This window comes from Enhydra lutris, unplaced genomic scaffold (assembly GCF_002288905.1).
Source record: "Enhydra lutris kenyoni isolate GAN:26980312 unplaced genomic scaffold, ASM228890v2 scaffoldscaffold66, whole genome shotgun sequence".
Classification (NCBI taxonomy): Eukaryota; Metazoa; Chordata; class Mammalia; order Carnivora; family Mustelidae; genus Enhydra; species Enhydra lutris.
In genome coordinates, this window is record NW_019154150.1 from 17,020,661 (window position 1) to 17,047,460 (window position 26,800).

Consider the following 26,800-nt stretch of genomic DNA (forward strand, 5'->3'; position numbering starts at 1 on the left):
ACCCAATAAATATGTAATTTGAGTCATATAGGTAATTAAAAGAGTTTTAGTGACCATATTAAAATTGGCAAAAAGGAAGAGGGAAAATTAATTTTAATAGTGTATTTTACTTAACCCAATATAGTATAATTATTTACATTTTAACCTACAATATAAAAATAACTAATGAACATCTAATATCCTTTTTTTTAGTATGAAGTCCTCAAAATAAAATATTTTGAAATAGCCATATTTCAAGGGTTCAATAGTCCCATGTACTAAGTGGGTACCACACTGGATGGTGTAGACTTAAAAACTGATGGAGTGCCTATTGCTTCTTAGAGTTCTGGCTTTGGTCTGACTTCTCTAGACCTTTCTGAAGTTAAGGGCATCTTCCTCTGCTTGACTCTTCTTCCCAGAAACTCCCTATTTCCCAGTTTGCCTTCCTCTCTCCTTGGAGCTACTATCACCCACTCAATGCCTTGCTTTGTTCCTCTTGAAGCCACCTGGGGATGAGACCCAGTCCTTCTCTCTACCTTCCTCCATAGCCCTAATCTGGGGCCAGAAGTGCCTTCCACAGTGGACTTTCCCATCAATATCATGCAAACACAGGACATAAAATAACAAATGTGGGGAAAATACAATATTGAGGAAAAGCCTCAAAATCCTTCAAGTCTTTCCCTGTGTAATGCCTGACTTGTCACTGAGATGGAAGCCAGAAGCTCTAGCTGCTCTTTTCCCCCTCTGTGGTGTGCCTTCAGCATTTATTTCAACCCACCACACCCCCACTTCTGTAGCTCCCACCGTTAGTAAGGGCCAGGAGGTGGCTTGCTACTAAGGCTCTGTCTTCCTGGCTGTCTGCTCAAAGACACACAAAGCGAGATTGACAAGCAGACAATCTCCGAAGGTCTCTGAACTGACTGTCAATCCTCTCCCTGAATCTCTGCCTCAGCCAGGCATTATCAGACACCATTTGGGTTTTTTTTTTTTTTTTGGTCCTACAGGACAACTTAAACATGAATGGTCACATGGCTTGAAGAGGGGCATGAGGGTATGAGGCAATGCAGGGTAGGTGTTAATGGACCTGGACCGGGGTGGCAAAAGGAATAGTCTCCATTAGCTTGTTAGAACTTAAAGGATTTTTAAGGAGGAACTAAAAGGTGACAGAGATAAAAGAGCGGTGGCTGAAGACTGACTCCATCACCTCGCGTCTCTCATGTACCACCGGAAGCATTAGCAGCCGGGCTCACATACATGCTCCTGTGCCCAGTGTGGTGACAGCTCTGTGTCCCAAATACTCTGTCTTCCTCTCCCATCTGCAGTGAAATGTTTGACAGGCTTGGTCCAGGGGGATTCTTTCTTGGTGACCCCCTCAGTGAGGTGTCACCTTTGGGAGGTAATCTCTGTGAATGGTGCTGTTGCCTGGGATTTAGGAAAAAATGAAGTAAGCAATGTGGCTGCTGAGGTCCCACACTGAGTCGAAAGGTCAGCCTGAAAGCAGCTCCAGGCTGTCAAGAGAGGGCTGATGGGCAAACTTTGGTCATTTCATTAGACATTCATACAAAATAAGAATATACTCTAAATTCTGTCTCCAAAGACTCTTTGTGGCCAGAGTTATCAATCATTACCTGTCTTGGCCACACAGACTGTCTGGATATTAATGAATGATCTTTAGGCAGCCATGCTACACCTGTGTTAGGTGTCTTGATGTGGAGGTCTATAGGGGAAGTTTTTACTTCACAATATAGTCAAGTGTTAAAATAGGAGGTCGCTATTCCTGACTCGTTCTAATGAATGTCTGAGTCCTCAGATAAATGAAGGGAAGGGCACTGTGAAAACCCGATCATGATGAAAAATGTTATTCCTATGGCAGGCAATTAAGATGTATTAAGTTCATTTCATGCAGATCAGAATCATGGTAGATTATGCACAGAGCTGAGTGCTAAAGCTTCTCATTTTTCTAAAGGAAGATGGGAGACTCAGAATTCATGGGATGATGAATCCAGTCCATGATTTAGATTAAGGTTTTCACTGCCAACACCATGGTAGATGTTCTCGTTGCCTCATGCCCAAATTATTAGAGAAGTCTTTTTTTAGATGAGATGGTTGGAGCTCATCCAGGAGTCATTCTTACGTCTTCCTTGGTAGCACATCTCTACTTCTATTCAAGTAGCTGCTGTTATTGTGCCGCGGGATATGAGTCATGACTGGCCTAAATGCATGGCATTCATCTGATTCCCCTTTGGGATTACTTTATAGTTAGGCATGGACCTGTGAGCCCACTGTGGTCAAAGACATGGAAGGGGAAGATTCTGTGGAACTTCTGAAAAGTATTTTCTTCTTTGGGAAAATGACAGGAATGTCTGGAGCCGCCATCTTGGAGGACAGACCCCAGGCTGAATGTCTACATGCTTTGCCTCCTCAAGAAGCCAATCCTGAGAAACATATTTGAGTTCAAGAAGTTTATTTGGGAAGCACTCTTAGGAAACATCAGAGAGGAAAAGGAAGGAAGAAGTCAGCAGAGTGCGTGTTTGGAGCAAACCTGTGTCTGCTGGGGTCCTGTGGGAGAATGTATAGACTCACTTTGGAGCTGTCCCACCAGAGAGGTGAGGAAATCTCCGTATTTATCCATCAGCTTCCATGAGGCATTGTTTGAGCACCGCTATCATAGTGTTAGCTCCCCAATATTTCCTGCCTGCTTTACCTCGATGAGGTCACCTCTGCGGCCAGCATGAGCCCACAGGCAGGTGCTGGCCATGGAAAGACTTTAGATCAGGGTGCATTGGAAGGGTGAGTGCTCAGGGATATGGGTAGGCCACGACAGTGTCTGCTAGGCTGCATAATTAACCTACTCTAACCATTGTCTTTCAGATTTTTTTTTATAGGAGTTAATCAATTCCCATTATTTAAGCCATTCTTGAGAAGGTGCTCTCTTACTCAGGAACAGGGCTGACATTCAGCCTGTATACCCTGGGAGAGCAGTATGAGTTATTTATAGCCAACATCCATTCTGATGACTCAGTCACCTGTCTTCACTGGTCAGTGCCAAGGCTGTGCCATTTAAAAAATATTTCAAGTGTCACTCTGGAGGAGTTTTTATGGAGGAATCATCTAATTGATATACCTCCAACTCAGTCTTTTTCTCTGCTAGCTTCTTCATTCCCTAATTTATCCACAGATTAATTAATGACTGACTAGCAAATCTTTCTAGAACACCACTGTCATTACAGCACTCTCTTTCTTGAGAATCCATAGTCCAAAGATGAAATTTCTTTTTTTAAAGATTTATTTATTTATGTAAGAGAGAGAGAGTGTGTGTGTACATGGTGGGGAGGGGCGGAGGGAATGGGAGAGAATCTCAAGCAGACTCCCCACCCAGCAGGGAGCCTGACTCACTGGATCTCACCACCCTGAGAGCACGACCTGAGCTGAAACTGAGAGCTAGCTGCACAACCAACTGAGCCACCCAGGCACCCCCAAAGATGAAATTTCTTAACAACATATTCACAGTCTTCTGGTTCTGACCTAGCTCTCTAATCCTGTTACTCACTACTCTCATAAATAAATCTTTAATAGTAGTAGTAATAGTAGTAGTAGTAGTCGTCGTAGTAGTAGTAATACAACCCCATTCATTTACTGAGTGCTTGCTCTGTGCCAGACATTAAGCCAACTGGTTTATATGCATCATCTCACGTAACTTCCAGAACAATCCCAAAGAGTGGCTAGGATCATCAGAACCATTTTATAGATGAAGAAATAGGTTTGAAGAAGTCACACACTGAAAAGAAGCACATTCTAAGCATTTCTAAATAGAGGCACTGTGCCACAATTTATTCCCATCTGGACTATACACTTCAGTGGGCATATCTGTATATTTTATTTCATTTTTTTAAAAGATTTTATTTATTTATTTGACAGAGAGAGATCACAAGTAGGCAGAGAGGCAGGCAGAGAGAGAGGGGGAAGCAGGCTCCCTGCTGAGCAGAGAGCCTGATGTGGGGCTTGATCCCAGGACCCTGGGATCATGACCTGAGCTGAAAGCAGAGGCTTTAACCCACTGAGCCACCCAGGTGCCCCATATCTGTATATTTAAAAATTTGACCAATGCCTCGTGTACTTTTTCACATATAGTCAGTACCTGAAACAGTCTTTGCTGAATAAATGTTCCCAAAGCTTCATTTTTGAATGAGAGACTGACACTGTGACTTTTTTTTCCTGACTCTTTCTCTGCCCACATCTTCTGTGACATCACTTTGCAAAAAAGGAGGAAGTTATCTCAAAAATGATAAGAAAAGTAACATAAATCAGAACTAACTGATTTAAATATTTATTGAGGGCATGTAGAGAAAAAGAGATTTTCATACGTTGCTGGTAGAAATATGAAGTGTTTCTGCCTTTTCAGAAAGCTATTTTGGTGGGTTCTATGAAAATGAAAAAATATGTATATTTCCCTGGACCCAGCATTTACAAACATTTAGGAATCTATCCTGTAGAAACAAAAGCACCATTAAAGATATGTAAAAATATTTTTTTGCAATATAGTTTGTAGTGGCAAAAACTAGGAAAAGATATCTGAATGTCCATCAATAGTGGGATGGTTGAATAAATTAAGGTTTATAATTTTACCATGAAATCTTATGCAGACATTAAAAAAGGCAAATTAAAGCTATTCAAGATGATTTTGAGGAATTAACACAAGGTAGTGTTCAGTGAGAAACGCTATACACAGAAAAGATTAATGTAATCTTGTTTTTGTAAATAGTCACCCCCAAAATGGTATGTACAAGTGCGTCTGTGTCTGAAAAGGATTATATTAGTACAGGGAAAAATCAGAAAGACAAAATGTTGGTAGCGCGGATTACCTGGTAGAGGGGCAGAGCTGGGGTGGAGTGCCACTTGCTCTTGGCAAGAGCAGGAAACAAGCTATTGATAAAAAGAGAAAAAAGGTACAGCAGTAAAGAAAACGATCGCATTTATACATCTCAGCAGAATTAAGTATGTATGGGCATGAATATAAATACATTAAATTAGAAGTAATAACATCAAGTAATAAAATAGGTGACAATGAAACTTTTATTTTAATCCCAACATATGCTGTAAACTCATCCAGACCTTGTACCTATAACAAGGAAGTTCTGATCCCACTGACTGTGACCGCAGTTGCCTTTTTCCACAGAAAAGTCAACCACCCTCCCGCCCCCCGCCCCACTTAGTCTTGTGGCCACACCTATCTTCCTATCCTTGGAGAATGTTGACAGATTTGGCAAGCATCACTGTTCTCTCCATAGGTTGATGCCCTCCTATAGTTTCGTTCTTTCCCCAGGAAGATGCTGCTCATCCTTAGGCAATCAGGTATTTAGTAACTATTAACTTGAAGGTGGAAAGTTTTTTGTCTTTCCAGTTTTCATGTCCCTGCCCTGATCCTTCTAGGTCACTTCCAGCCACTTCACAGTTTCACACACATTCATATTCTGAGTAATTGATGCTCTCATTTAGATTTCTTCCTCGAATACAGGAAAGCCAACATTCCCACCTTTGATTCCTAGAAACCCTCCAAAAACCAAAAGGTGGATGAAAACTATAGACCCAAACTCCATTTTTTTTTAAAGATTTTATTTATTTATTTGACAGATAGAGATCACAAGCAGGCAGAGAGGCAGGAAGAGAAATAAGGAGAAGGAAGCAGGCTCCCTTGCTGAGCGGAGAGCCCAATGCGGGGCTCGATCCCAGGACCCTGGGATCACGACCCGAGGCAAAGGCAGAGGCTTTAACCCCCTGAGCCACCCAGGCACCCCCAAACTCCATTTTTAGCAAAACCAGAAGATAGCAAAAATTTCCAACTGCAAAACTGATGAAAACCATGGTCCAAACAGAGGGGGGAACAAGACACAGAAATAACCACCACATCTAAGGAGCTGGGAATTAGCCAGACACAAGTCATCCCCAGCAGGTGAGAGCTGGCAGAAAAAACGCATCTCAGCAGTTGCCTGAACTCCCCACTCCTAGATACCTTTGAGGAGACAGGGTGAGGTTAAATGAAGAATCACATGGGTAGGGCATGCTTGTAGGAAGCTGCTTTTTTGGCAGTGGGGGAGAGAAAAGTCTGCATCACAAGACTGTGGTTGTCTATCTCCATTACAACAATGGAGAGAAGGAAAAAAACATACACACACACACACAATATTCAAATACACCTGGAACAGGAAATTTACATGACGCAGACTCCTTACACATCGTGGTTAGAGACAGCATTCACCACCTTCAGCAGCGAGTCGTGAAACATAAAAAGCACAGGACCCATCCAAGGAAAAGTGATGAAAAAAAAAAAAAAAAGGGAAAAAAAAAAAAATTTTTTTTAAAAAAAAAAAAAAAAAAAAAAGGCCACTATCAGAAAAGTAAAAACTGCAAGTAGTTTTTCTACCACAGGTTAAATAAACTTAATGATCCTACCAACTTCCAGGAACCAGAACATAAGGTAGAAATGTATGAGCTCAGAGAAATGTTCATCAGAATATGGGAAGTTGTCAGATATGACTTCAGTAAAAAACATTAAAAAAAAACGGTAAACATTAGAGTACCACATAAAAGAACATTACAGAGCTATCTATTAAATAACCTTGAACAACTGATTAGATCGGGTGGTGGAGGTAGAGGAGGGGAGGAGGAAGAGCGACTCTACGAAATCCATCATTTACAGGATGGAATGAACAGATACAGTATACATTACAGTCATAAAAACAACCACTAGAAAAAAAATATGTAGGCTGCTAAAGATTCGAAGAACCAAAATATGGTGAAGAAAGTTTTGAAACTAGAAAAAGAAAGCATAACATAAAATAGTAGGACACACACACACACTTATTGTGTCAGTAGTTATAAATAAGCTAAAATCTGTGGGAGAAAAAAAAAAGCCTTTGAGATCTGAATCACAGAGACATATCTTAATAAGACATATCCTGGACTTCAAAGATAAAGAATGAATCTGCTGGGAAGTCACCGACAAGAGGAAAAAAAATCAAGAGGCTTCAGCCTTGACCCAGCCAACAGTCAATGCTAAAAGACAGTGGAATAACAGTTACAAAATACTCTAGGAACTAAGATGGGAGCCAAAGATTTGATCCCCAGATAAAGGCTGTTCAAGGATAAAGACCACAAACAGAGGTAAACAGGAAGCAACACAGAAACTGTTTTTCCTACCAGCCTTTCTTGAGGTGTCTACTACAACAAGGATTTGCAAACTATGGCCTGTGGGCTGAAACCAGGGAGCAGCCTGTTTTTTAAACATGTAGGCCTGATGATTCACACACCTGTACCCCTGGGGCAAGTAATATATTATATGTTAGTAAATACAATTAAAATAATTATAAAATTTAAAAAAAAATCAAGTGGTGTTGGCACCTGCGTGGCTCGGCCCGTTAAGCATCTGCCTTTGGCTCACAGGTTGTGATCCCGGGGTCCTAGGATCAAGTCCCGTGTCTGGCTCCAGGGAGTCTGCTTCTCTCTCTCTCCCTCTGTCCCTCTCCCTCCCCCAGCTCACGCTCTCTATCTCTCAAATAAATAAATAAAAACCTTTGAAAAAATGCAGAAAATCAAGGTGTGTTGGAATGCCGCTCACCCATTCATTTCCATCCTGTACGTGGCTACTTCTGTGCTCCAGCAGTGAAGTGCGTCACTGGGACTGATGAAGTTCTAGAACCTAGGTGAGGTTTGGTGGGCTGAGGTTTGGAGCTGATGACCAAGAAAGAATTCTTGAGACATTTTTGGTGCAAAATGGTGGTTTATTAAATCACGGGGACAGGACCCGTGGGCAGAAAGAGCAGCTGCGCCGTTATCCTGAGAAGTGGCTGATTATATACACAGGAGTTGGGTAGGTGAGAACAAAGGGGGTGATGTTAGTCTCTAAGGAATTTTGGAAGCAAGGTCTCCAGGACCTTGAGGGGCTAGCTATTGTTGGGAGAAAGGTTATTTATTACTAGTAGTAAAAATCTTCTTGTGAGACCCTTTAGATGTATATCAGTGGGCCATATGCTTGGGAATGATTCTTGACACTATCTTGGAGATCTAGAGATAAAGTTTCACATTTCTCCTATCAAGGGTCCTTGTTAGTGAGATTTGGGTTTAGAAGAAATTTAACTGTATTTAGGGCTTGAGAAACTGAGTTATTTGCCTCTGGAAATTGTGCTATTGTTAAGATAGCTTCTTTGTTGTAAATTTCTAGGACATTGGTAAACCAAGGGAGACTCCTATCTTGCAGGATTGTGATCTCTGCAAGTTAACTATTTGTTTCTTGTTTGTGGTGGTCAGGGGTGCCTGAGGAATGTCACACATATTACCGAGGGGAGCGGAGCGGGTGGAGAGGGGGTGCAAGGTGCCAGCTTTTGCTTTGCCCTCAGCCAGCCTCCTGCTCCCTCATCAGGACAGAGATCCTATGACCTACTATACCTAAAATATTGAAAACTTCACTGGTCTCAACCTAGACTGTAAGCTCTTTAAAGGCAGGTGTCCTCCCTTGCCCTGGCACTTCTCTGGGCATGTAGGAAATGCTCCGTACCTGCGTGCAGAACGCACCAGTGCGCTACTTCTTGTTCTTTCCCTCACTCACACCATCTGTCTTCTGGATCTTCCCTTCATTCCCCAAATTGGCCTTTGGTAATAGCTAGAGAAGCATGGGAAGGGTCAATAACTTGGCAGTGAAGTTCTGCCAGAAGCTGCAAAGAGTTTACAGACGGACAGCGAGTGAGTCTTTCTGCAGGTTTGCATTTGCCGCATTTCATGCAGCTTCGATGCTGCTAAGAAAACATTTTATTTGCGCAGTGATCTCCTGATAACAGTTTACTGTCTCTTTTGTGATTTCTCTGCCCAACTCTCATTAAAATTTGTTCTGTTACTAAAAAAATAAAAAAAAAAAAAAAAGTCTTAAGGAAGAAAAGGCTTTATTTAGCAGGTCTGGAAATTAAACCAAAGGATTGCTTGTTAAATCAATCCTATTTCTCCTGAAAGCATTTTTGCCCCTTCCATTACCCCTCCCCCAGCCCTTTATTCATGCTGGGCTGGCTTAGAACCCTAAGAGTGTTCTGAGCCCTGGGGAAATGGATACTAATCAGGATATCAGCCTCACTTCTGCAAGAGGCAGTCGCAATGGTGATTGATAATGTAGACTCTAGAGTCAAGAAAGCTCAGTTTAGGGGCACCCAGGGGTGGGGAGCGGTGCTCAGTCAGTTAAGCATCTGCCTGAGACTCAGGCTTCTCCCTCTGCCCCTCCCACGACTCGTGCATGTACACGAGCACGTGCACTCTCTCTCAAGTAAATATATAAAATCTTTTTTTTTTTTTTTAAATCTCAGTTTAAAATCCTTCTTTGTCCCTTGCAAGATGTGTGACCTTGGATGTATTACTTAACTCTCATGCCTCAGCGATCACATCTGCAAAATGCATATCCTAATAGTACATGCTTGGTAGGCTTATGGGAAAATGAAATGTTTTAGTGAAGAAAAAGCACTCAGACTCGTGCTTGGTACCTAAGAAGCATTCACGAGCTCCAGTGAGTGTTGCTGGTGCCAGCCTTTGGTGTTTTGCTGTTAAGGGAACAGCTAAGCAAAGAATGGTCTTGCACGGTGCTGTCTTCGGTAGAACCCGGGAGAAGAGCCTGGATGAGAGGGATGTGCCTGGCTCTCAGGCTCCCAGCAGGAGGAGTTTTCTTCCCCTTGATCTCGGCAGGGTGGAGGCTGCCTGCTCCGTGGCCCACAAGAGCTCTGAGCAGGCTGTTGGTGTCTGTGCGCTGTGGTGTGGGACCAACGTTTCTTCAGGAATTCCACTTTCAGCTGGCTGTTCTGTGAAGATGGCAAAGATGATTCCCTACTGTTCCAGGAAGAAGTAATTTCTGGTTTTTGTTATTTTTGGAAAACTTGTTGGTACGCCTCATTGCTGGTTAAATAGATAAGACTGTTGCTCGCTGGGAGATTTCCGTGCGTTTGGGGGGCTTCCAGGAAGTGATGCATAATGCTGCTTTAAATATTATCTGCCTTAAGGAATTACTTTAATGTGATGGTCACGAAGAGGAGTCACATTTGGGAGTTGGGTAAAGCTGGTTTCATTATAACATGGATTGTCTGAAAGCATGAACAATGGTCATGTACCTTTTTTTTTTTTAAGATTTTAATTTTATTTATCAGAGAGAGAGAGAGCACAAGCAGGGGGAGCGGTGGGCAAGGGAGAAGCAGGCTCCCTGCTGAGCAGGGACCCTGATGTGGACTCGTTCCTAGGACACCGGGATCATGACCTGAGCCAAAGGCAGACGCCTAACTGAGCCACCCAGGCATCCCAGTTTACCTGGTTTTGCCCAAGCTGGAACTATAAAAGACCTCCAGTTCACGAGGTTCAGACTGTGTATCTACAACAATACCCAAAGATGGACTGTATCTGTATTTTTCCCTCTTGGGATGTTCTCATGACAATAACAAAGATTAGCTAAGAATGATCCAATCCACACTAAAATTAGAACTATGTTTCATTGATGGTATGTGAGCTTTAATATGCTAGAACAACACAGTATAAAAGATAAATAGTAAATTCTGATGTAAATATGAAATCTCCCCTTTCTAAGGAGAGGGTAATGGCTTTAGACACTGCCCCAGGCAAGGGGCTTTTATTTTGTTTTTGTCTAGTTTGTTCTGTATGGGATGAAAAAGTTTTCCTTGACTCCCTTAGGGTCACTGGCTGGGTCCCAAAAGCAAATGGATAAGGACAGAGTAACTGGAGAAAAACATATAGATTTATGTAATGTCAGTGTTACGTGACATGGAGGCTTCACAGGGAAACAAAGACCCACCACAGTGGTTAGAGCTGCGAGTTTCTCAGCGAGGCAGGCTGGAGAGCCGGCAGTCGGGAGAATGTGATAGGTCAAGGACTAGGAGGTAAGCATAGTAAGCGGGGGAGACTTCTCAAGGCCCTTGGTTAGGATTCACGTAGGTGTCCCTTGTCTGTAGAGGTGAGGGTGCTCCTTTCCGCTGGGTATAGAGAGGCACCTCTCACAGGAGGGCTTCGTGACCTGTTTCCGGGAAGAAGAGTGAGAGGACTGGACAGATCTTCGTGCTGCTGCCATTTGCTCTGCCTCCTTCAGCTTCGAATATTCCGTATGTCAAGGTGCCATACTTTGGGGTATCATGACCTGAACCCTATCATTTCCTCTTTTCTATCCTTGTTCTGCTGACCTTCCTTGGAGAATCCTGAGTCCACTGGGCTGGAATGCCACTTTTTTTTTTTAGTTCCTAGCCTCTTCCTATTTATCCCAAATTCCTCTACTTTGGTGATACACTTGCTTTGTATCCCCTTTTGGCACGGCTCCTACCTACCCCACGGTGTATCTGTAGATGTTTGGGTCCAGTGAAATACTGACCTTTCCTTTGCTAATTACATATATGAATGACCATTGTCTGTTTCCTTGGGGTGAAGATTTTTCTCTCCCTCTTTTTCCAATAACTTGTTAGCAATGGTAGCAGTGAGTAAGACAATGAAGATGATGGTGTTGATGCCAACAGCACTTCCTTTCATGTAATTCCCATAACTGCTTTATGAGAAAGTCTTTATGTTCTTTAATATTTAATTATAGTTTATATATAAATAAATTATATTATATATAAATTATATAAAACAACTTATTAATTAATAATAACAAATATTTATTTAATTATAAATTTATTTAATAATAATAAATATTATTTATTAATAATAAATATTATTTAATATTTAATATTATTATATTCTTTTTACACACAAGGAGACTGGAGCTAAGAGAATTTAAGTCACTTGTCCAAGAGCACATCACTAATATGGCTAGGGTCTGGGATTGAAACCCAAATTCAAACTATCTAAAGAGCCCTAAATTCTAACCATGAAGATAATAAGAAGTAAATATTTACAATATAATTTTAAAAGATCATGTGGGCATGGTCTAATGCAAGCTATAATTGCTTAGAAGTGGCTACAGAATGGAAAGAACTTTAAGGATTCATCTTATTTATCCCCTTGAAGCCACTCTCTCCTATAACTAGACCAGGAGTTCTTTAATAACTACTTGGAGTTCGTAAAAGTTTGTCAGATTCAAGGACTGTATAGTCTTCAAATACTTTTTGCCTTCTACTCTATTTTTTATGATGGAAATCAAAACTCCGAATTTACATTTTCATTTAATAACAGTAGTTAATAATAGACAACAGCTAATGACCCCCTTATAATTTCTACTACTTTAAATCGTGCATCAGTAGGAACATTTTTAATGTCTTGATGGTTTCCAGGATGCTGGTCCTATATGTGGGACTTGCATGAATGGGCATTAAAATAAGAATATTTAAAATATGTACTTCCTGGCTTCTGTGTTGTCAACATTTGGAACCCTGGTTTATTTCCCACTACCCTTTTAATATATTTTGTAAGCTGTGCATCAGTTCATAAACACAGTAGAGACAGCTTGATTGATGGAGAGTATAGGATATGGACACAGTGTCTGAGAGACTCAGGAAGGAAAGAAGAGTGAGTTTCATCTTTGCTTAGGGCCAGGGATTTTCATTGAGGATGGTGGTCTGGTGCAAGAGTCTTCCCAGGCATCCAGGGACAAAGACGAGTGTTGAAGTGTTTTCCATAAGTCACTTATGCACTGGAGGCAGGGGTCTTGATGAGTCCATGGTCTTGGCAAATGTTCATGACCACTCTGCCTGGTAACTCTTTAGATGTTATCTGTGGTGCTGGAAGACTGCCAAGAAATCATTAACTCCTTGACCTTTACAAGGAGAACATACATAGTTTTCTATAAAGCATGTGTAAGATGGGGATGTAGGTCTTAGTAACAATAGAAGCAAGAAAAGAAGCAACGTTTCATGGGGTCCCTTTAGTTTCCCTGTCTCAAATCCTTTCTCCAGGCCCTGCTTCCATGTTGGGAATCAGAGGTGGTGACCACAGGGACTACTCCTGGCCAGGCCACAGTACCATCTCTTGGTTACTGCTGGTGTGTTAAGGCTCACATGCTTATTTGTCTTATTTTGTGGAGATAAATTTTGTTCCTAATGGAAATCTCAGAAGCGAAAGCAGCAAAATTGGTAGGCACAGATCAAACACTTAAAAGCTGTTAGAGTACGCACTACCTAATTCTGAAAATGTTGTGTTAGGACAAGTTGGTCATGGAATGGGTTAGGTTGACACTACATCACCCGCCAACCTTGGGAAAATTTCCATGCAATGCGAGGTTCACTGTAGAACACCACACAATCCCCAACCCAGGGGCTTGTCTCTTTTAGGTATTCATCCGGCTCCAAGAGACCCAAAGACTTAGCTAAAATAAATGGGATCCTTATCCTTATATCTTATCCTGCTTATCTTATGTTGTGTAGAAGCACTACAACCCCCGAGGTTATAAATATCTCCAGGAATGGTGATCTTACTACAAACAACCTGCCATTACAATGGCCATTATGGAGAATATTCCAGTAAGATAAGGTCATTTAAGAAGTAGACTTGAAAGCGGGGGTTACCAAATCAAACAGGATGGATAGCTATTTTAATGGGCATGTGGGGGCCTCCAAAAGATTTCAAAATTCTGTAAGAACTTTATTGAAAGATTTATTATAAAGATCACTGAAACATTAGAGAAATAAAAGATACTTATGACAAAAGACTGTAAGACAGGTACAAGACTGACATGACTCCTTCTGTCCCCCTCTATCCTGTATTTGAGGACTCATCCCAGCAATTTTCTGAACTGCCTTTCCACTCTCAAGAGACTATTAAATCGTGACCTTTTAAAATAAGACCACCCAAAGCTTCAGGCGATCCTCTTATCCTCTTCAGTTATCCTTTACTCTTGGGTTAAAGGCTGAACCAAGGACCATAGTTAAAACATTTCCTAAACCGGGGCTCCTGGGTGACTCAGTGGGTTAAAGCCTATGCCTTCGGCTCGGGTCATGATCCCAGGGTCTTGGGATCGAACCCCACATCGGGCTCTCTGCTCTGCGGAGGGCCTGCTTCCTCCTCTCTCTCTGCCTGCCTCCCTGGCTGCTTGTGATCTCTCTCTCTCTGTCAAATGAATAAATAAAATCTTTAAAACAAACAAACAAACAAAAAACAACAACAACAAAAAAAACATTTCCTAAACCCAGACAGGATCCTTAAAGTTTTTGTAAATGGATTACCTCCTGAGATTAGTGGTTTGATAGAAAAGGCAGAAAATAAAATGGGAGGCCTGTGGTCTGACTGAACTCATGATCATAGCCAAGCGCTTTGAAGGGACTCTGGAACAAGACCATGAACAAAGCCTGACAAGTTAGTGGCCTTAGGAATGCTCCCGTATCTACCCTCAAAGGAAGGCCTTTATCTGGGGTCCTCCCAGGCATGATGAGACTCTGAGGACTTTTGTGGTAAACTGCTACCTTATTCCCTTAAACAGCTAAGGGAAAGTAAAATTAAAATTAATGGTAAACCTAGACAAATTTTGGTAAACACTGGAGCTACACTCCCTACTTTAAGCTCTACTTGGAGATTGCAGATGGGATCCCGTGAAAATCAGCAGAAGGCAGCTAAGGGTGAGAATTCTTATGAAAGTCAGCTCTCCCACGTCTCTGTAGGACCCAGGAGAGGGAGAGAGAAGAATAATTTGCTCCTTCTTTGGGAATACCTCCCGAGTCCAAGAGGTCGTTCAATACTGCCAGTGATGCTTACTGTTTGTCCTGGCTAAAACCTGACAGGATATTTAGAAGTATTTTTCAAGTAGCTCTGTGGTCAGAAGTTGGCTAACTTAGAAGCTGATAGGAAGAGCCTGATGGGAACATTTTTAATGGCCTTCCCCACTAAGCTAAATTGAAACTGTGTATCCAGAAGAAAAGAAAAACCTTTGGAAGCTTTTGTGAAAAGACTTACTAGAACATTCCAAAGACAAACAGCTCTAAATCCAGAACACAGACATTTTTTGATTTCTATTTTAGTTGGAAATCTTTCCCTGGTATAAAAAAGAAAATTGAAGGCAATGTGGTTAGATGGGTGGATTAACTTGTTATGTCATTTAAGTTGTAACCCAATTCCTTGAGGAAGTTAAAATTAAGTCTCTCTATTGTACAGATCTTGGCAAAACCAGAAATGTGCCTTCGGAAATAATTCAAAGTCTCTCTATTCTTTGTACCCATCCTAAAACCTCCCCCGTTTATCTAAAGAGGCTTCTGAGTATTATAAAAATTCTGGCCTTAGGGAACAAAGTCTTTCTTGGAGGAACTTGAATTTTTCCCCTGTGCCCTTAAGAGGTAAATGTTTACGTGGTTTTCTCCAGGAACTCTCATCTAGACATTCGTGAATCCTAAGACTGAAGAAAAAGATGCTGGGTGGGGAAGCTTTTTAAAAATGCAAACCTTTTGGTAGCTCTCTTGCCAAAATCTGGCTGGCAGTTTCCATAGCTTCTATAAGATTACTTGCCAAGATCAAGCACAGTTTTTTTTGTTGTTGTTGTTCTTGTTTGTTTGTTTTTTTGGATCAGACCTCATGATCTTACGGAAAATTTACATTTAGTATACTGGATGTTTCCTGCATGGCCTATCTCTTCAGCCATTGTCCATGGGTCTCTGAGAAACTGTAGGAATGTGCAGGTACAGACCACATTCTAGCTCTAATCTCTGACCTTGTGGGAAAGGACTGAACATCACGGGGCAGAGCCTCTATCTATGGTGGACAAAAATACAAATCTTAAGTGTCTTCTCCACAAATATTAGTAGAAAAAGCTTTCGCCATATAAGCATGTAAACTTCTTCCAACTATACTTTTATAAGTTAGTGAGTTTGACCCTTCTCATGGCTAAACTTTTAGAATGAAAACTGTAAGGTCTCTGTTTACATCTGTATGTTTGTGTTTATATGTGTTTTGTAGGTGCCTGGTACTTTGTATCTCTGGATAGTATTGCTGAAATTAATTTGTCAAAGAGCTCTATTTAATTGGTCTAAAGAAAGTGCTTACATGAATTAAGTATTCCTAAAACTCTCAGAAACAATGGAAACTAACCCAAATCTTTTTCTGGTTCACGTGATCTGAGATTATCTTTGGTAAATAAAAGGTAGTTTAAATTTTTTTGTTCTGTTCCGTTTTTACATTTTTTTTTGTTGTTTAATTAAAACAGGCATGTCTCAGAGTTGTCAGCATTAAATATAAGAATTTTATTCTGAGTTTACTAAAGTTTAAATAAGTTCATGTTATCTTTTACAAAATTTGTGAGGAAAAAAAACCCCTCACAATTGCTTGGGATGATGGCTGACTTTGTGTAATGTCTCCTGAAGTGTTGCTCAGTAATTAAAAAATAATTGTTAAGAGTAAGTGAATTAAATAGATATAAGGATCTATGTAAAAAGAGTTAAAGAGTTAAAGGATAAGAGTTTTCTAGGTGAACTTTTCAGCAATAATTATGTCTTATGGTGTGCCTACTTAAAAAATAGTTTCCAAAATCTTTTTGGTTACTTGAAACTTAAAATTTGCTAAATTAAGTCAAATAATGAGTTAAGTTCACTGAATATCTAGATAATTTCCAAATAGGATGAAATGTTAATTACTGAAAGATTAGCTACTGAACACAGGTTTTTCTGCTTTTGGCTTCACATTACGAAGGAACTAAAGATACTTGTGTTTGTTAATAAAGGTGTTTTGTGCTGCACTGGAAAATTGTATTGTAAGGAAGCATATGTTTCTAGAAATTAGGAAAAGTACTCATAAATTTGTCGATCTAAAGAATGCTGGTGTAACAGCTCACAGTTTTTAAGTTCTTTATTTTCACTAAAATTTAAGATTTTTAAGGGTTAAAAAATTTAAGATGTGTGAACTACTAGAAATAACAAGGAAAATATTTGTGTAGGTTAGGAAAGTAGGATGTGTGTTTTTGGCAAAAGAAAGTATGAAGAATGAAAATGCATTGTTGTTGAGGGAAAAGAAGGTAATTTTGTCATAAAAGTGAGGCTGTTATTAAAGAATAAGAAAGAGGAAAAACAGGACAGAATCTGAATGTAAAAAAGAAGGTTGTAGAAGGTTTGTTGCAAAAGGGATCTTGAGAAAATAATTTTATGCATGGTCAAGCTGGCTAAGAAGAAAATAAATGTATTTGAGTAGCAAAAACGAGTTTTTACATCAAACGTAAACTGGTACAATAATAGAATTTGGTTTTCTGTCTGTTAAAAGGACAAAAATTCTTTTTGACTATTGGTCTGCTCTTGATAAGTAAATTGTAAAAGAATTTCTTCTCCTTTTAAATAATCCGCCTGGAAAATAAAGATTTTATGTCTTACCAAAATAATTTCCTATATTCCATGTTATCTTTATTAGGTCTTTGATTACTTAAGAAAACTGAGTCTTGTCTATTTCTATGGCTGTTTTGTTTCATATTTTACAACTACGTCACTTCCTGTGTTTGTGAAGTCTCTCATTGTCACATTGGTTAAATGGATAACTAAGTATTGTTTCACAGTAACTCGCGATCCTATTTGACCAAGTGTTTTAAAACCTTTTGATATTTTTGACAAAATTCCCAAATACCCAGTTCTGAGTAAAGTCTTTTTGGCCTGGAAATAACTTTGGGATTTTTTTTGGCCAGAGAAGCCATGGAAAATCACAAAAGATTTGTTTCCTCTCCCTATAAGAAGAGAAATATTAAACTAATTAGTAGGTTAAAACTAAACTAATTGGTAGGTTAAATTCCATGGGAAGCATTGTCAAATAAGAAGTACCACCAAGCCTTCTTCATGTTGTATTTGTAGAGGTATACATTATAGATGTTCCAGAAATTGTTTGAAATTCCAGAAATTGTTTGAAATTTCTACCAGGTAGGCCCTGGTAGAAAGTTAGCAGTCATAATTCCAGTTATTATTTCAAAATCTTGTATATCACAAAAATGACTATAATTCCTTATCAAAGGAACTCTCATCAGATCTTTAACAATGGACATTTTTCAACCTTTGGCATTTAATGAGAGTTATTATTTTACTCAGATATTTTTGCAAAAGTGTTCCTGCAGAAGTGTTCCATCTCTGAGGAGATTCATGGAAAGGATTTTGACAAGTACAAGTTTCCGATAACTTTGAGATCATAAAACTGAACTGGGTAAGACTTTCTAGAACTAATGGGAAAGCTGGATCCAAGTAGGGCAAGTGTTCATTATATGGGACTGAATAAACGGAGGAGAGTGATTTGTAATTTTTTATGACTTTTTGTTTGAAATATTGCTGGTTCCTTAATGTTGGTTCCCCCGCCCCCCCCAAAATTTAAGGAAATCTTTTCTCCTAAAGTATCTATGATTTCCAGCAAGTTGGGAAAGTATACCTTTGTAAACAAAGATGAGACATTTACTTTTTCTCCCTACCTGATCCCTTCAGAATTCAGAAACTCTTAAGTATTCTTTTCATGGTGATAGAGTTAGTTATTTGCATAAGTTCAATAAGAATCTATTCTCCTTGTACTAGGACACATTGGCTATATTGCCAAGGCTTTGACTGGAATGTCATATTGGAGACAGATGTGTATAGACTCTGATTGACCAGAAAGCTTGTTACACTGTTGGACAAATTGGCCCACTCTCTTGCTTACAGAGTTCTTGGCAGTCCTACTAGGCAAGTAAGGAAGATCACTTCCTGGCAGGCCTGGGGACCTCAGGATATTTTGGGGGACCACAGGAAGAGAGGAATTTACCCAAACTGTAGGTATTGCATATAAAATCTAACGGCAAATCCTTGGCTTGGCTTCTTGGCCTCAGAGGTTTTTAAGAGTTCAATATGAGGTTCCTTATGAAAAGTTCCAGCAAAGCAGTCTTAAACAGAGCTTATGTCACTATTCCTGTTGCACTTCTGTAAATAATCAGGTCAAATTTAATACAAACAAATTCGTGTTATTGTGATCATCTTTGTTTAAAAAAATGGGGAGATATCGAGAGAAAAATCATGAATGCATCATATAGATATTAGATTCTTGCCCTGTTAATTGTCTTTGAGGGATTGTTATATACCTGTGAACTGGACTAGATTATGAATTCTCCTAGTTTCCTCAAGTATTTGGCTACAACTCTCCAAGCCAACATTTCTAATTTTCTCCCACCCTTCTGATTTAGAGTCACTAAGAACAAAGTCTTCCCTTTAACCTCTTTAGAAGGGACTCCACAAGTCCTTCTCACTACCAAGGTGGCAACCAAACTTTAGGGACTGGGCCCTTGGGTCCACATCTCTCAATTAAAAAGGGCTCCTTCAGAGTCCAGAAACTAGAATGTTAGTTCCAGCTACAGTGTTCAAAATCAAAGTGATGAGGAAGAGAAGTAGTTGACATCCGTGTAGACTGTTTCCACAGAAGACACTAGATCAGCACTACCTAGTTTAAGTGTGAAATACTTTCTTCCTTTCTTTTCTTTCCTTTAATCTGGTATTAGCTTGGAAAGATAACACCATCATCTGTATCTCCTAGGCCATTGAGGAGGGGGTGGGATAACCCTGCAGATTGCCGGATTTGTTATCAAAAGCTCTGACCTGTCCATGATGCTATAAAGGAGTGCCACCTTAGCAGGAGTGGTTTGTGCCCCGACAGGACTAATCTTTGTCTGGCGTGTTTATCATCCTCCGTGGGCCTATGGATGCCCAGATAGCTGACATATAGCTGGGCAATGCCCCTAGCTCTTCATGAGCAGACACCTTACTGGTTGACTCCCCTGAATTTACACTGTCACGTTAGAAAGGACCTACCTGGAAGCTTTCATCATTCAGGATTTGCTTCCTTTGGCGTTCCCTGTTTACCCCAGTTAGGAGTGAATATAAGTGAGGCTGTGATCAGGAGACTCTTCTTAACTCTGGAAAGTACTGATGATCTGTGTCATAGTAATTGTTACCAAAAAAGACCCTTAGGCTCACTGGCCAAAGTTGTTCTTGCTAATAGGATAGCTTTTGATTATCTTATAGCTGAGTAATGAGGTGTCTGTGTTCTGGCCAATACCACAGGCTGTACCGGATTAGCACTTCTGGGGAAGTTGAATCCCAGTTATATAACACCACTGACTGAACCACTGGACTTAAAAAGGTGGCTCCTTCTATGGGATCTTTTTTTTGACTTATTTGATTTTGACTGGTTTGGATCTTGGGAACCATGGTTCTGAAGTGCCCTCCCAGACACTGGGAATTATCCTGCTTACAATAATCACAATGGTCTCTTTGGCATGCCGTAGTCTCTCAAAAGCTTTAAATGCATGTTTGCAGCCACTAACCACCAAGCAAATGATCTCCCTAAGACCGGACTCTCAAAAAAGGACCAAAGAGAAAGACTAACTAAAAAATTATGAACCTGAAGTCATGATCTGTGAACACTGCAGAGATTTAACAAAAAACATCATGACCTGTGAATACCACACAGGATTTAAAAAAAAAAAAAAGAGAGAGAGAGAGAGAGAGAAACATTGCAAGAACTACACCATGGTAGCTGAGTGTGGCGCTATCTTACATTTTGGTCCCATCTCTCAGTTAAGCTTAGAGTCTGATTAAAAAGGGGAATTGTTGGGGCGCCTGGGTGGCTCAGTGGGTTAAGCTGCTGCCTTCGGCTCAGGTCATGATCTCAGGGTCCTGGGATCGAGTCCCGCATCGGGCTCTCTGCTCAGCAAGAAGCCTGCTTCCCTCTCTCTCTCTCTCTCTGCCTGCCTCTCCGTCTACTTGTGATCTCTCTCTGTCAAATAAATAAATAAAATCTTAAAAAAAAAAGGGGGGGAATTGTTAAACAAACAAACAAACAAACAAAAAACCAAAAAGGAGATAGGGAGAGTCAGAGAGAGAAAAGATAGACCCAAAGTAAAGTCACTTGTGCTAAGCTCACATCACCAAACCGAGACTTAATACCTAATCTAATTGCACTTTCAGCCTCTCCCAGGCATATGACTCTTAACCAGTCAATCTGGAATTTTCTAGTCAACACTAGTGAGGTAATCTGCCTGATAGACCCCTATCATCCCTTAAAAGGTGACCTTGCCTGAAACAATCAATTCTCTACTAGTAACTTCCATGTCCTGCCCCTTCTGCCTTTAGAAGTCTTCCATTTTGTACAACTCCTTGGAGTTCCTTTTTATTTGCCTGATGGGGCGCTGCTTGACTCATGACTCATTGAAAAAAGCCAATTAAATCTTTAAATTTACTTAGTTGAATTTTGTTTTTTAATAAGCCAAAGCCGAAAGATGCCCGTGTTTGTGGGGGAGAAGGCCAGTTATAGAAGGGTACCTGGAAAAGTGCACTCTGTGAGGATCAAGTTTGTTACGCAGATTTCAGTCAGTGCCTTCTCCACCTATAAGAGTTCCTTGTGATTTAGAGTCTTCCTTTTCTTCAGGGTAGGGAGACTCTTACAAATGGAGATTTCCTTTATAAATGTAAATTTGCCTTAAAAAGGGTAACTCTACTAGGTTTTCAGAGCTCCTTCTGTGTCTGCAGTTTTTCAAAAATAATCAGCTCAAAATAATCCTTATGCCAAAGAGGAAGTATTTTAGGGTGACAATTCTGCTTCTGCTACCTTCAATTCATAAGTGGAATCATATAGTATGGCTTTTTTCTGTGTGTGTGTGTGGCTTTTTCCATTTATTGAGTTTGTAAGATTTATCTATGTCGTCCTGGGTAGCAATAGTTTGTTCTTCCTCTTGCCGAGTAGTCTGCTACTCAAAATATGCCATTATGAGTATATTTCAACCATATCACTCTATTGATGGAAGACAATTGGTTTATTCCCAATTTGTATCTCTTTGGAATGAAGCTGCTATAAGGATTATTGTATAAGTCTTCTGGTGGACGTGTACTCTCATTTCTCTAGGGTATATAGGTACATATTCATAGTTGGAACTGCTTGGTCATAGTTGTAGTTATAGGAAGAACCGCCAAATAATTTTCCAAATGTATCCTGCCAATTGACACTCCCACCCAAAGTGATCAGAGTTCCATTTTCCTAGGTCCTTACCAACACATGGTATTCTTTGGATAAATGTAAAGGCTAGTACTAATTCTTTTAGTTTTTCATTCACTCTTAATAAAAAATATTCATTGTGCCCTTATAGTATAGCAGGCATTACAGTTTAGTAGTACGGTATAGTATAATATGGTATAGTATAGTATATTATAGTATGTATAGTGTAGCCCTTAGAGTATTACCCTTAGAGTATGACCTTAAATATAGCCCTTAGAGTAAAGCAGTGTGTGCGATGGACAAGACATTATTTCTGTTGTCATAGAACTCATACTCAAGTTAGGGGACCAGAGATGGCACAACACATACTATCTGCACATGTAGGATAGAGCCAGCCTTTTTTTTTTTTTTTTTTAAAGATTTTATTTATTTCTTTGACAGACAGAGATCACAAGTAGGCAGAGAGGCAGGCAGAGAGAGAGAGGGAAGCAGGCTCCTTGCTGAGCAGAGAGCCCGATGCGGCACTCGATCCCAGGACCCTGAGATCATGACCTGAGCCGAAGGCAGCGTAGAGCCAGCCTTTTCAATGGAGAGGATTATCATTTCATGTACTGGCATCCAGAGGCAACAAAGGCTCTTTGATTGGTTGTTCCAGCAACTAACTTGATGGTAGCACCAAGGTGTCGGTTTCTTTCCAGGTCCCCACTCTGGCTTCCAAGGTGTCATTTCTTTCCTAAGCCTCGTTCCCCTCATGGTCTAAAGTTGGCTGTCATGGGCATTGTGGTTTTGGGGCTTCTGTATAGTTCTGGTGCTATGTAGAGGGTTTATGTCCCAGCATTCCAATCAGGTCCAAAGATCAACCCTGATTACAGAAGTCACATGCTGTGTTTACACTAATAAGGAACCACTATTTTTTTTTTTTAAGATTTTTATTTATTTACTTGACAGACAGAGATCACAAGTAGGCAGAGAGGCAGGCAGAGAGAGAGGTGGAGGCAGGCTCCCTGCGGAGCAGAGAGCCCGATGCGGGGCTTGATCCCAGGACCCTGGGATCATGACCTGAGCTGAAGGCAGCGGCTTAACCCACTGAGCCACCCAGGCGCCCCAAGGAACCACTATTTGAGTAAGGGGAGGATTGAGCTTACTCTGGGGGAAAAGAAAAGATGCAAGAAGAGAGTTGGCTACCCAAATAAAATCTGGGTGCTATTAAAAAGGGAAAGATAGGATATGTATTGGGTGGGCAATCATCTGTGTCATCATAAACAAGAAACCTTGACTTCTGATTTTCTGAACTTCGAGATACCACTTGCCCAGGTTCTAGACCAACACTAGGAATTCTGATTCAGCAGATATGCCTTTCAACCCCTCTCCTCTTGCTGATTCTGGAAATGAACCACTTTTGAGAAACATGAACGTGTGACTTTAGAAAAATTTATAAACAATATTTATGAATTATTTTCCCTAATAGCAATAGTGCATGTTCATAACATAAAATTTAGAAAATACAGAAAAGATAATGACAAATTCAAAGGATTTCCCCCCCTCATATGGAAAATGCCTGTATTTCCTGAGTAGGGATAGTGTTTGTTAAGTGGAAGTACTGAGCATGAGCTTTGAAAAATCTATTGTGTTCCTTTCTGATGAATGCTTTACATTTCATTAGAATTCTTCTACATCTTCAGAGCAATTTTGGGATCCTTGCCAACAGCTAATGGTCCTGCTGCACTGTTAGCACAGGGGGACAGAGGAGCTTTGTCATGTCATCACCAAGACTGGCTTTATGGAGGGAGTCATTAATCAAAGCAAGCAGGGCACTTTGCAAATATCCAGGCCTGGAGAAGATGACCATGTCAATTGAAGGCACTTGTACCTGGGAGAATCTGGATGTGACTCAGCCTTCCCTACAAACAACTGGGCTTCAGAAATGGCATTACCTGAAGGACTTCCCTTGGTTCAGGCTTTATCTCTTTATTTTGCCTGCTTTGTTGAAGGTAAGCTTCTTGTCCCACACCTGTGGGTTCAGTTGCACACTTGACTTTTAGGCTAACAGGGACATTTGCCACTCCCAGCTCTGTGGACAACCCACCACTCTTGCCCTTCCATTACCATGTTCACACCCTATTGCAAGGGAGTTTAATAAATACAGGGAAGAATTCATAGGTATGCTGGGTTTTCAAATGAGCAGACCATTACAACATAAATGCTCCAAAGTGGGATGCCTGGGTGGCAGAGTTGGTTATGTGTCTGACTCTCGGTTTAGGCTCAGGTAATGATCTTAGGGTCCTGAGGTTGAGCCCCGCGTTGGGCTCTGTACTCTGTGTAGAGTCTACTTGAGATTCTTTCCCCCTCCCACTCCCTCAACTTTTGCTCCCTGTGCCGCCCCCCCACCCCGCCCCGTGCATGTGCTCTCTTTCGCTCAAATAAGTAAGTAAATAAACAAATAAATAAGTAAATTTTTTTTAAAAAAGTCTCCATAGTTCTACAACCTTCAAAGCCTCCTAAGAAAGATTTTTAGAACTCATTTTACAGCCCCTGCAAATTATAGTCCTTTTTAAAATCCATTTTATTTGTGCCACGGATTCTTTTGAGAATCTTAGGAAAGGTATGGATCCTCTGCCTAGCAAGAGAGATAGATAGATATATGATAGATAGATAGATGATAGATAGATAGATATGTAGATAAAGAAAGGAAGGAAGAAAGAAAGAAAAAAATAATTTCAATGTATTTTTTGGCCTATCTCTGGACAGGTTAATGGAGCCCAGGTTGAGAAACATAACCCTTGGATAGATGGTTAAAAAAGTGGACCCCTGTGTTAGCAACAATAATTTATTTATTTGCCTACTGTGATATTTGTATGATCTAGAGCAAGCTACTTAATTTCTCTGTTCCTCAGGGTCGTTGCCTGTGACATGGGGGTAATATGAGAACCTACTTCTTAAAGCTATTGTGAGCAATAAATGAGACAAAGATACAGTCTGCCTTAAAGGATAGTGCTAGAGATAGATACAAGGGGTAAGGAAGAAATGGATTTGAAACTCACCCTAATACTTGATCTCATTCAGTGGTTTTGATGCTAGCAGACAGGGTCAGAGGACCCAAGGTAGTCCCACAGGAGCAGTGAAGAGGGTTCCTAGCTATGCCTAGGATAGAAATCAAACGTGAGCCAGCCAGAGGTGAAAGCAGAGTTTGCTGAAGGTATAAAGAGCGCAGCTACAGACAGCGTGTCTAGGAGACTCAGGAAAGGAGAGAGTCTCCCCTCTATTTGGGGCCTGGGTTCTTACTGAGGACAGTTGTCTAGTGTATGTGTTCTCTTAGGCATCCAGGAACTGAAAGAACAAAGACAAGGGCCTGGGTGTTATTCCTTGGAGCCAGGAGGTCTTGGCATCAAGATGTCTAGCGCTGGTGATCCAAAACACACATATGATGGTCATTCTCAGCTGCTCCTTCCTTAGATGTGATCTATTCTAAGAAAATCATTAACTCCTTGTCCCTTACAAGGAGGGCACACACTATTTGCATTCTGAGGCACTTGTAAAGTAGGGTGGGGTGCAGGTCCTAGCAAGAACAGAAGCAGGAACAGGAGCAAAAAGCAGATTGTTATGGAGTCCTTCAGTTTCCCTGTCTCAGTTTAAATGAAGTTGCAGACTGTCCACTAGATCCCATAACATCCCCTTTAGATGGAGTTTGGCTTATCTGCTCTGCAATGGGGAGGCCCCGAAGGGTTTTAAGTAGGGGAGTGTTTTGTTCAAATCTTTATTATCTCTTGTGCATTAGGTGTGCAGACATGGCATAAAATGGAAACAGAGAGGCCACCTGGGGGAAGAGAGCCCCAATCCAGGAAGCTCTTATGGGCAAGCACCAGAGGATACACTAGGGGGCATGAGAAATAATGTTAAAGAAAGAGCCGCATCACTGACTGATAGGGAAGGTCAACGAGGAAAAGGTATAGAAGATACTGCTGACGTTTGTCTTGGGTGAGTGTATGGTTTAGTACCATTTAGTGCCATTGGTCCAGATAGCCTCAGGTTTCTGTGGGTTTTTATTCTGATTTAGTAGAATAATAATAACAATAAACTTGGGTTTGAATGCCTGAGTTTGAGGGACCTATGGATATTAACTTAGAGATGCCTGGAGGGGACTGGACATATGAAGGGGGTTGGAGTGGGTTTATGTGTGGGAGTTATCCACATAAGGCAGTATTTGAAGCCTTTGAGAACTTGGAAGAGGAAAAGTAAGGGACAGTAGGTGAGGCTAGAAATACATCAGTATTCGTCGGGCAAAGCAGAGCCATCAGTGGAAGCTGAAGTCAGCCAGAGGCAAGGAGGAAAATGATGATTTGGGTCACAGACTCCAAAGCCTGAAAGAGAAGAAGGGTGCATTCAGTAAAATCACATGACTTTATATGGTCCTGTGAGCTCAGGACCAGAAGGCCCTCAATGTTTGGTTTCACCAGCATGCTGGGGAAACCTCACCATCAGGAGGCAACAGTGGAGAGCGGTTCAGGACATGAAAATCATGGACCCAGATGACTTTCTTGGTCTTCGGGTTCACAAACCGAGGTGGGGGTGGTGCCTAAGAAGAAATTGGGGGAGAGGAGTGTTCAGGGAAGAGGAAAATTATTAATGGGTGAAATCTTGGATTTTTCTTGATGATTTTGCCTACAACTAATGAGGCTGGCTGTCCTCTTCCCAGCTCGAAAGACTTCCAGTAGAAACATTGACTTTTGTCCCAAAGGGCCCACAGTCATCTGCTGAGTGTTGACTGGTTCTCCAGTGTCTGTCTCTCTGAGATATATGAACACGGCCCCCTGGAGCTGTGCAAGGTAGCCTGTGTGGCTACAATGCCTAATCAGCTGAAGTCCATCAGCCTGTGCCCTGCTCTGGTCATAGGGATGGTTAGGGGGTGGGT